The sequence below is a fragment of the Eleutherodactylus coqui genome, chromosome 8 (genome assembly GCF_035609145.1).
Source record: "Eleutherodactylus coqui strain aEleCoq1 chromosome 8, aEleCoq1.hap1, whole genome shotgun sequence".
Lineage (NCBI taxonomy): Eukaryota > Metazoa > Chordata > Amphibia > Anura > Eleutherodactylidae > Eleutherodactylus > Eleutherodactylus coqui.
Genome location: NC_089844.1, coordinates 33,966,877 through 33,978,271, shown reverse-complemented (window position 1 = coordinate 33,978,271; position 11,395 = coordinate 33,966,877). Strand labels below are relative to the sequence as shown.

The window sequence follows — 11,395 nt, the reverse complement described above, 5'->3', positions numbered from 1 at the left end:
CAGGTTGGGTTGCCACATTCCCCAGCCCATTACTGGACCTCCACCAGCCTGTCAGGAAGCGGTCTTCAAATTAATCTGCTTGCACCAAATTCTGACTTCCCATCAACATGGTGCAACAGAATTCTGGATTCATCACCAGCAGATGTTTTTCCGCTGCTCAGTGATGCAATTTTTGCACTCTTTTGCCCCCTGGAGTCTTATCTTTCTGATTCTCTTAGTCAGTAATGGCGCTGGAAACGGTCGTCTGCTGTTATAGCCCATTTGTGCTAAGGAATGGCAAGTTGTGCATTCAAACACATTAGATGGAGCACTCGTGTTGGATTTGGCTGCTCAGTATCTGTTTATCAGAATGATTCCTGACATTCTCCTCTGACCCCTTTCATCGACAGTGTTGTTTTCGTCCACAGGATCCCCTTCCGATGAATGTTTTTCCTCGATCGCACCATTCTCACTATAGACTATACAAGATTACATGAGAAAACCCACGCAGTTGGCAGTGACATCCTGTCCCCGGCTAGTCTAGTACCATTGATCCAGCCTTATTGGAAGTCATTCAGATTGCTGGATTTTCCCACCTAATGTGGATTTGCATTGGAACCGATCCACGGAAAACCTGTCATGTGATTTTATGCTGCACTCCGGGGTCACGATTCTAGTTTAAACACAGGGAAGCTCCAATCTACTAAAGTGGCCATTCATTGTAACTCTGCTTTATAGTTACCTAATAACTGTGACATACTATGCCAAAATATGATTGTCATGCAATCCCAATATTGGGAACAGTCCCTTCATTTATGTCCAAGGTTCCTTCTTTAGTTTAAATGAGGAAATAGTGTTCCCCTCTTTCTCCCCAAATACTCCGTCTTGGGAAGAAAAAATACCGCACACCTTAGACTTCTGCAAAAGTCTTCAAATTTTCAGAAAACACCCCAAGGGGTTCAAAAAAGAAGACTCTTGCTTTACTACCTTTGAAAGGAAAGGTAGTAGAAGTAAAGCTTCAGAGGCAATGCACAAGATGGATTATAGATGCCATCTCTTTGGCGTACATTGCTGAGGGTGTACAACCTCCTCTAATAGTGAGAGCCCACTCTACATGAGCGATGTCTACTTCATGAGCTAAAGGATCCCCAGACCCATTAGAGTTTAGTTGTCCAAACCTGGTGATATTGGTGGGGCCAGATGAGTCTTCGATGTGTATCGGGATGACTCAACTTTCCTCCATCAGATGATATTAGAAGAAAGAAGGATCATGGATGTTAAATTTCGATGCCCAACTCGTTTTTTCCCAGGAGATAAGCTGCTACTAGAGCTGTCTGACTGTTGCTTACCTCCCTAAACAGATCAACGCTCGGCTGAGTCAAATGTTCATGTTTATGAGGGGGCAGGGGTATACAGCTGTTGGATAACCGATTGTTCATCTGACTGCCAATTGTTGAAGGTGTATCGGGCCTTAACAGGAAGCAGGTTCCCATTCAGTGAGATAATATAACTTGGACCACCCTTTAAACACATCTGTTGAGCAGTCTCAAGGAGCTCTCTGTGAACACTGAATAATCGCTGTATTAGATGTACCTACTCAATAATGGGTTGATCCACCTTTTTGGGTGATCACAGCATTCAGTCATCTGAGAATAGAATCCACAAAGAGGTGAACATCCTCCATATTCAACTCGCCCCATGTCAGCATCACCATCAGTTGGTGCACATTTTACAGATAAGTGGCAGCAGATCTCAGAGCCCTTTCAGTATATCCCAAACATGTTCAATGGGGTTACAGTCCGGTGAATTTGGGGTCCAAGGCAGTGTGGCGAATTCATCATGTTCCTCCAACTACTCCCCTGTGTTCCGAGCTTGATGACATGGGGCATTGTCCTGTTGAAAGATGGCACTGTGGCACTGTAGTCGGGAAAGACTTCATGAAGGTATGGGTACAGCTGGGCAGGTAACAGGTTCCTGTCGTGTTCACCATTCAAGGATTGAGGTATGATGGCCAACGGTCCTAGGCTATGTTAGAAAAACATTCCCCAGACCATGACACCAGCACCACCACCCTGTTGAACATCAACAGTGCACTTATGGGATATGAATTCAGGCTATTTATGTCAGATATGAATGCAGCCATCAATATGGTTCAGCAGGAAACAGGACTCGTTGCTCCAGACAACTCTCAGCCAATACAGCGCCGGGCACTTTTACGCTAGTCAGGAAAGATAGTCCTGGAACTATCTTTTCCGGACGGAAAATGGCCGCTGCCATGGACTTCTATGGGAGCCAGTGACAGCTGCCGGAGAAGGGAGGTGGGAGGGAGTTTAGCAGCGTGACCTCTCTGCCCCCTGCTAGCTCTTTGCAATGGGAATGGTGGGATGGGGTGGAGTTAGTTGCTAAGCTCCGCCCTACCCCACCCCCTCCAATTGCTGGCTGCCTACAAGGGGTGGAGAGGGAGCGGGAGCTTAGCACACTAGCTCCTGCCCCATCCCGCCTCCTCCCCTTGCCAAGAGACAATGAGGGGGAGAGAAGGAGGAAACAGCTTAACAGAGCTAAATTGTCTACTCCCACCCGACAATATTGTGGGCTCGGCATATATGTGTTGGGCCCATGCCGTCTGAATGGGCGCACAAACGTTAGATTTGTGTGCCCATTCATGTGTTTTTATGTTGCAGGCGGGCGAAGGTAAAAACGCATACACCCATGTGAAAGAGCCCTTAGTTACACATCATTAATAATCGGTGGATACGAATTCATTGATTTGTTGATTAATAAAAGCACTGCAGCCTTAAGGCCCTTTTACATGCAGACACTGGCGTAACTATAGGGGATGCAGTTGCCCCTGGGCCCAGGAACGTTAGAAGGTGTATAAGGCCTCTATTTTCCATATAGGGAGCCCAATACTAAGAATAAAGCATTACAGTTGGGGGTCCTGTTACAGGTTTTGCATTGGGGCCCAGGAGATTCAAGTTATGCCTCTGCGTTAAGGGGTTAAGAGAAGTTGGCGGACCCCAATATAAACTTTTGCACCTGGGCCCATGAGCCTTTAGCTATGCCCCTGCATGCAAAGATAATCTTTCAAATGATTGATAGATTGAAAGATTTAGCAAACTGTATGCATAAAGTATTAATGGCCATTAACTAGAGATGAGCGAGCACCAAAATGCTCGGGTGCTTGTTACTCGGGATGAAATTATCGCGATGCTCGAGGGTTCGTTTCGAGTAATGAACCCCATTGAAGTCGATGGGCGACTCGAGCATGCTCGCTAAGGTTTCCATTTGTGAAAATCGGGGCAATTCAAGAAAGTGATGGGAACGACACAGCAATGGATAGGGCAGGCGAGGGGCTACATGTTGGGCTGCATCTCAAGTTCCCAGGTCCCACTATTAAGCCACAATAGCGGCAAGAGTGGGCCCCCCCCCCCCAACAACTTTTACTTCTGAAAAGCCCTCATTAGCAATGCATACCTTAGCTAAGCACCACACTACCTCCAACAAAGCACAATCACTGCCTGCATGACACTCCGCTGCCACTTCTCCTGGGTTACATGCTGCCCAACCCCCCCCCCTCCCCCTACACGACCCAGTGTCCACAGTGCACACCAAACTGTCCCTGCACACACTGCAGAGGGTTGGCACGGCTAGGCAGCGACCCTCTTTAAAAAGGGTGTGGCGATAGCCCACAATGCTGTACAGAAGCAATGAGAAATATAATCCTGTGCCACCACCATCAGGAGCTGCACACATGGGCATAGCAATGGGGAACCTATGTGCCACACACTATTCATTCTGTCAAGGTGTCTGCATGCCCCAGTCAGACCGCGGTTTTTTATAAATAGTCAAAGGCAGGTACAACTCCGCAATGTGAATTCCATGTACACCCACAGCATGGGTGGCTCCCTGGAACCCACCGGCTGTACATTAATGTATCCCATTGCAGTGCCCATCACAGCTGAGGTAACGTCCGATTAAATGCAGGTGGGCTTCGGCCCACACTGCATGCCCCAGTCAGACTGGGGTTCTTTAGAAGTGGACACATGTAGTTACAACACCGTGTGGACCCACGGCATGGGTGGCTCCCTGGAACCCACCGGTGGTACATAAATATATCCCATTGCAGTGCCCAACACAGCTGATGTAACGGCAGCTGTAATGCAGGTGGGCAAAAAATTAATTGGATTACACTGTAGGCGAGGGCCCCAAAAAATTGGTGTACCAACAGTACTAATGTACGTCAGAAAAATTGCCCATGCCCAACCAAGAGGGCAGGTGAAACCCATTAATCGCTTTGGTTAATGTGGCTTAATTGGTAACTAGGCCTGGAGGCAGCCCAGTTAAAATAAAAATTGGTTCAGGTGAAAGTTTCAACGCTTTAATGAGCATTGAAACGTATTAAAATTGTTTACAAAAATTGTATGACTGAGCCTTGTGGGCCTAAGAAAAATTGCCCGTTCGGCGTGATTATGTGAGGTTTCAGGAGGAGGAGCAGGAGGAGAAAGAGGAATATTATACACAGATTGATGAAGCAAAAATGTCCCCGTTTTTGATGGTGATAGAGAACGATGCTTCCATCCGCGGGTGCAGCCTACGTATTGCTTAGGTATCGCTGCTGTCCGCTGGTGAAGAAGAGAAGTCTGGGGAAATCCAGGCTTTGTTCATCTTGATGAGTGTAAGCCTGTCGGCACTGTCGTTTGACAGGCGGGTACGCTTATCCGTGATGATTCCCCCAGCCGCACTAAACACCCTCTCTGACAAGACGCTAGCCGCAGGGCAAGCAAGCATCTCCAGGGCATACAGCGCAAGTTCAGGCCACGTTTCCAGCTTCGACACCCAGTAGTTGTACGGAGCAGAGGCGTCATGGAGGACGGTCGTGCGATCGGCTACGTACTCCCTCACCATCCTTTTATCGTGCTCCCGCCAACTCAGCCTTGACTGGGGAGCGGTGACACAGTCTTGCTGGGGAGCCATAAAGCTGGCAAAGGCCTTGGAGAATGTTCTCCTGCCTGCGCTGTACATGCTGCCTGATCTCTGCGCCTCCCCTGTTACCTGGCCCTCGGAACTGCGCCTTCTGCCACTAGCGCTGTCGGATGGGAAGTTTACTATCAGTTTGTCCACCAGCGCCCTGTGGTATAGCATCATTCTGGAACCCCTTTCCTCTTCGGGAATGAGAGTGGAAAGGTTCTCCTTATACCGTAGGTCGAGCAGTGTGTACACCCAGTAATCCGTAGTGGCCAGAATGCGTGTAACGCGAGGGTCACGAGAAAGGCATCCTAACATGAAGTCAGCCATGTGTGCCAGGGTACCTGTACGCAACACATGGCTGTCCTCACTAGGAAGATCACTTTCAGGATCCTCCTCCTCCTCCTCCGGCCATACACGCTGAAAGATGACAGGCAAGCAGCATGTGTACCCTCAGCAGTGGGCCAAGCTGTCTCTTCCCCCTCCTCCTCATGCTCCTCCCCCTCCTCCTCAACGCGCTGAGATATAGACATGAGGGTGCTCTGACTATCCAGCGACATACTGTCTTCCCACGCCTCCATTTCCGAGTGCAAAGCGTCTGCCTTGATGCTTTGCAGGGAACTTCTCAAGAGGCATAGCAGAGGAATGGTGACGCTAATGATTGCAGCATCCCCACTCACCATCTGGGTAGACTCCTCAAAGTTTCCAAGGACCTGGCAGATGTCTGCCAACCAGGCCCACTTTTCGCTCACTCTCTACCCCGCCATACCGTGCACATCTCCAGCCCCCCATACCGTGCACATCTCCAGCCCTTTACCTTTTGTATCCCCCCATTACTTGTAGTATGTAAGGAGCAGGACCCTTCCCTATTGTTTCCACCAACTGATTACGATTGTAACCGTGGTTCTGTAATTTTTTGTACTTTTGTCTTTCTGTATTCCCCCTGTCTATGTAAGCGCTGCGGAATATGTTGGCGCTATACAAATAAAGATTATTATTATTATTATTCTGTAAAGAATTGAGGAGGCTGACTCCCACTACGCCGCCCATGTTGGAGTTGGTATTCCACTATAGCTCTACGCTGCTCATAGAGCCTGGCCAACATGTGGAGCGTAGAGTTCCACCATGTGGGCACGTCGCACAGCAGTCGGTGCACTGGCAGATTAAACCGATGTTGCAGGGTCCGCAGGGTGGCAACGTCCGTCTTGGAGTTGCGGAAATGTGCGCTGACCCGGCGCACCTTTCCGAGCAGGTATGACAACTGTGGGTAGCTTTTCAGAAAGCGCTGAACCACCAAATTAAAGACATGGGCCAGGCATGGCATGTGCGTGAGGCTGCCAAGCTGCAGAGCCGCCACCAGGTTACGGCCGTTGTCACACACGACCATGCCCGGTTGGAGGCTCAGTGGCGCAAGCCAGCGGTCGGTCTGCTCTGTCAGACCCTGCAGCAGTTCGTGGGCCGTGTGCCTCTTCTCTCCTAAGCTGAGTAGTTTCAGCACGGCCTGCTGATGCTTGCCCACCGCTGCGCTGCCACGCCGCGTGACACCGACTGCTGGCGACGTGCTGCTGCTGCTGACACATACACATCTTGATTGCGAGACAGAGGTTGCGTTGGAGGAGGAGGAGGAGGGTGGTTTAGTGGAGGAAGCATACACCGCCGCAGATACCAGCACCGAGCTGGGGCCCGCAATTCTGGGGGTGGGTAGGACGTGAGCGGTCCCAGGCTCTGACTCACCCAATGTGCCATCAGGGAGATGTAGTGGCCCTGCCCGCCTGTGCTTGTCCACGTGTCCGTTGTTAAGTGGACCTTGCCAGTAACCGCGTTGGTGAGGGCGCTTACAATGTTGCGGGAGACGTGGCCGTGCAGGGCTGGGACGGCACATCGGGAAAAGTAGTGGCAACTGGGAACCGAGTAGCGCGGGCCGCCGCCGCCATCATGCTTTTGAAAGCCTCCGTTTCCACAAGCCTATACGGCAGCACCTCCAGGCTGATCAATTTGGCAATGTGCACGTTTAACGCTTGAGCGTGCGGGTGCGTGGCGGCGTACTTGCGCTTGCGCTCAAACAGTGGCGCTTGCGACGTCTGGACGCTGCGCTGAGAGACATTGCTGGATGGGGCCGAGGACAGCGGAGGTGAGGGTGTGAGTGCAGGCCAGGAGACGGTAGTGCCTGTGTCCTCAGAGGGGGGTTGAATTTCAGTGGCAAGTTGGGGCACAGGGGGAGAGGCAGTGGTGCAAACTGGAGGCGGTGAACGGCCTTCGTCCCACCTTGTGGGGTGCTTGGCCATCATATGCCTGCGCATGCTGGTGGTGGTGGCTCCCCAGCTGATCTTGGCGCGAGAAAGGTTGCACACCACTGTTTGTCGGTCGTCAGGCGTCTCTGTGAAAAACTGCCACACCGTAGAGCACCTTGACCTCTGCAGGGTGGCATGGCGCGAGGGGGCGCTTTGGGAAACAGTTGGTGGATTATTCAGTCTGGCCCTGCCTCTACCCCTGGCCACCGCACTGGCTCGGCCTGTGCCCACACCCTGACTTGGGCCTCCGCGTCCTCACCCGCGTCCACGTCCTCTAGGCCTACCCCTTCCCCTCAGCATGCTGTATTACTAGTAGTGCAGAAACAGAACGCTGTAATTAAATGTGCCACTTATTGGCCTGTGGTTGGAGGCTGACTTCGCTTACGGAATGCACAGCAGAGCCAGGAAATAATTTTGCGCAAGCCTGCTGTAACACTTAGCTGGCTGCGTATGAATTAGGAGGACAACTACACCCAGCACAGACCCAGTACACTGAGGACAGTCACAGGCAGTCCAAATAGATTTTTTTTCCCAAATGTTTTTGGAAAGGCCCACTGCCTATATTCAATAAATATATGTCTTCTGTCCCTGCCTCACCACTACTGGCCCTGGAGTATGTAAAATAACTGCAGACTGTTGCACTGTGAACTGGAATACAGCGGTGATGTAACAGCCAACACAGAGCCAGGAAATAATTTTGCGCAAGCCTGCTGTAACACTTAGCTGGCTGCGTATGTATTAGGAGGACAACTACACCCAGCACAGACCCAGTACACTGAGGACAGTCACAGGCAGCCCAAATAGATTTTTTTTCCCAAATGTTTTTGGAAAGGCCCACTGCCTATATTCAATAAATATATGTCTTCTGTCCCTGCCTCACCACCACTACTGGCCCTGGAGTATGTATAATTACTGCAGGGCGCAATGCTCTGCACGGCCGATATACAAAAAAAAAAATGTGCAACACTGCAAAAAGCAGCCTCCACACTACTGCACACGGTTAGATGTGGCCCTAAGAAGGACCGTTGGGGTTCTTGAAGCCTAAAATACTCCTAACGCTCTCCCTATAGCAGCTCCGGCACCAACAGCACTTTCCCTCATCTATATCAGAATAAATCTGTGGCGAGCTGCGGGAGGGGCCGATTTTTATACTCGGGTTACACCTGATCTCGCCAGCCACTCACTGCAGGGGGGTGGTATAGGGCTTGAACGTCGCAGGGGGAAGTTGTAATGCCTTCCCTGTCTTTCTATTGGCCAGAAAAGCACGCTAACGTCTCAGAGATGAAAGTGAAAGTAACTCGAACATCGCGTGGTACTCGTTACGAGTAACGAGCATCTCGAACACGCTAATACTCGAACGAGTATCAAGCTCGGACGAGTACGTTCGCTCATCTCTACCATTAACACTTTATTATCATCATTTGCATGTGAAAGTGCCTCCATGAGCTGTTTGCAGAGTCCAGTATATGTTTATACACATGCCCAGCTGTGCAAACAGCTGCATTGTTCTCCTCACGGCTTCTGGCAGATTGCATTCTTCCCTCCTGGCTAGTGTAAACAAGGGCCAGAGCCTTACATGGGGCTGCAGCAGCCACAATAGCAGAGGAGGATGTCAGATGATTTGTCTGGACCTTCTTTACTCACCAACTCCTATGGGTTCTTTATCAGGGTTTATCTGCTCCATACTCATGAGCTACAAGTCAGTTCTTTTTCATACTGTTTAAGTAAGGGGAGGGGTTAAAGATCGCATAAAAAGGGTAGTTTGGGCGGGAGCGCCATTTTCAAAACTGGTAGTAGCTGAGTGACATTCCAGTGACACACCAGCGACATTCCAGTGACATTCCAGTGACATACCAGTGACATTCCTGAGAAAACTAGCAGACTTACTGATGTCTTTGGTTGAAGAAGTTCTGGAGCAGCTGAGGGCAGCGGCGGAGCGCCACCCGGCTGGGTGGCTACAGCAGGAGGTAGCCGGTATGCTGAGCGGTTCAGCGGCAGCATCGGGGCCAACAGCAGGGGTAGGACCAGCGGCAGCGGCGACGACGGAGATGAGTGGGAGAGCGCGGCGTGCGCGCAGGGCCCGTCCTCCGACAAGGCTGATAGCGGAGGAAACTGAGACACAATCCAGGCGCAGGCAGAGGAGCCCCTCCGGGGACCCTTTGGCCGGTCGTCCTGCTCCCAGAGCTAAAGGGAGCAGCGATAGACCGGTCAGGAGGAATCCTGCAAGCCGGCCAGGAGTAACGGCTTCTCGCAGGTCCCGCTCTCCTCGGGGGGCGGGGCTAGCGGAGCCTGTAATGAGAGGCAGAGGAGAAGCAACGGCTGGTGCCCTGGATGATGCACCGGTCCAGGAGCCAGCCAGGCAGCGTGAGGCACGTGCGGGGGCATCCAGGAACAGGACGGTCGGCTCAAGGAGAGCAGGGCCGGTTATGGACGGAGACCAACAACATGAACATCCGCCCAGGGCAACGGTGCGTTCCGCTGAGCGCACCAGGGAGAGGAGTTTGTCAGGTGACAGTGCAGCTGCAGGACCATCACGGAGCTTTATTAGGTCGGCGGTTATGGTGCCGACACAGCACGAGCATCCGGGGGGCTCGGGTCGCGGTGAGGACTCCATGGCGTATAGGAGGTCGGAGATACCACAGGATCCGCGCAGTACGGCTGGTGGGGACACAGCGCCCATGCGGCCTGGTGAGCAAAATGTGTTATCTTATTTGTCTTTATCGCTAGATAGAAATGCTATGCAGGATAGTAATGTATTGCATGATAGAAATGTTATGCAGGATAGTGATATATTGCATGATAGAAATGTTATGCAGGATAGTAATGTATTGCATGATAGAAATGTAATGCTAGATGCAGTGCGGGGTAGAAGTGTTATGCATTGTAGAAATGTGATGCAAGATAGCAATACAATGCAAGACAGTGATGTAATCCATGCTGGCAGTGATGTGGGGAGAGGGGGAGCAGGTGATAGAGAAAGGGGGGGCAACAGTGAGGCTGATCTAACTCAGTTATTGGGGAATGTACGGGAAATCTTGGTAAGGTGTGAAAGGGGGTTAGCGTCAAGGGGCCAGAGTGGTCCGTCGCCTGTGGCGGCCTGGCTAGCAAGAGGGGGGGTCGGTTCGGCAAATGATGTAGGAACATTAATGGACAGTCAGCCGGTCAGTACAGCGTCGGCGACGTCAGGGGTAACAGTTGCCGTTCAGACGGAGAAGGACGGGAATGCGGTGCGGCTTGATGACAAGGCTAAGGGAGAGGTGTATGTGTGCTTTGAGGGTCCTTTGGGGGCACACCTGAAAAAAGAGATAAGGGAAAAAATCTGGCGGGATGAGTACGTGGAGATATTTTCTCTACTACCGTTGGAAAAATTTAATCTGGAGAAGGGGAAAAGGACTGAATACAAGAAGGAGGAAGAGGAAAAGAGGCGGTGGCGATTGATCCCGCAAACTTTTCAAAATTGGTTACAGGCGTTCGCCATATTAGCGAGCGTTATTGGCGAAAAGAATCCCGAGAATTGTTCGGGTTTATTCTGCTACCTGGACGCGATTGGAGAGGCATATCGTACATACGGGGGGCAAACTTGGCTCCGTTATGACGAGCAATTTCGTCAGCGGAAGTCGGTTAGGCCAAGCATCCGATGGGATCATAAGGACATCGGTCTATGGCTTAGAGTGATGGCCCCGGTTAGACACGGGCATCCCTTTCAGGGAGGAGCCGGCGCAGCCGGCACAAGCGGGGTTTCAGGGAGCGGACAACAGGGGGGACAGGCAGGAGGAAGAAAGCCAGGAGTATGCTGGCAATTCAATGAGGGAAAATGTAAATTTGGAGCGACGTGCAAGTTCAAGCATGTCTGCTCAGTTTGTGAAGGTGCATCTCACGGCGCTTCCCGGTGCTTCAGAAAGGATAAAGGAAAAGGGGGGGGGAGCAATTGGAAAAGGGATGACACCGGTGAATCTTCAAAGGATGGTCCCCTATCTAAATAGATACCCAGATAAGGAAAAGGGGTTACTTTTGTTTGAAGGCTTTGAACAGGGTTTTAGGATACCTCGACCGAGGCATCAAGTTCCGTTTTCGTTGAAAAATTTGAAGTCGGCAGCAGAGCATAAGGAGGTCGTGTATGAAAAGTTGTTTAAGGAGGTTAGTTTAGGTAGAATGGCGGG

General features: G+C 51.1%; 1 protein-coding gene across 1 annotated transcript in view; it reads left to right on the top strand.

The window, feature by feature from the left end:
* TYW5 (tRNA-yW synthesizing protein 5) overlaps positions 1-11,395 on the top strand; it is a 964,030-nt gene that overhangs the window by 676,690 nt on the left and 275,945 nt on the right. The gene's annotated exons all lie outside the window — the stretch shown is intronic.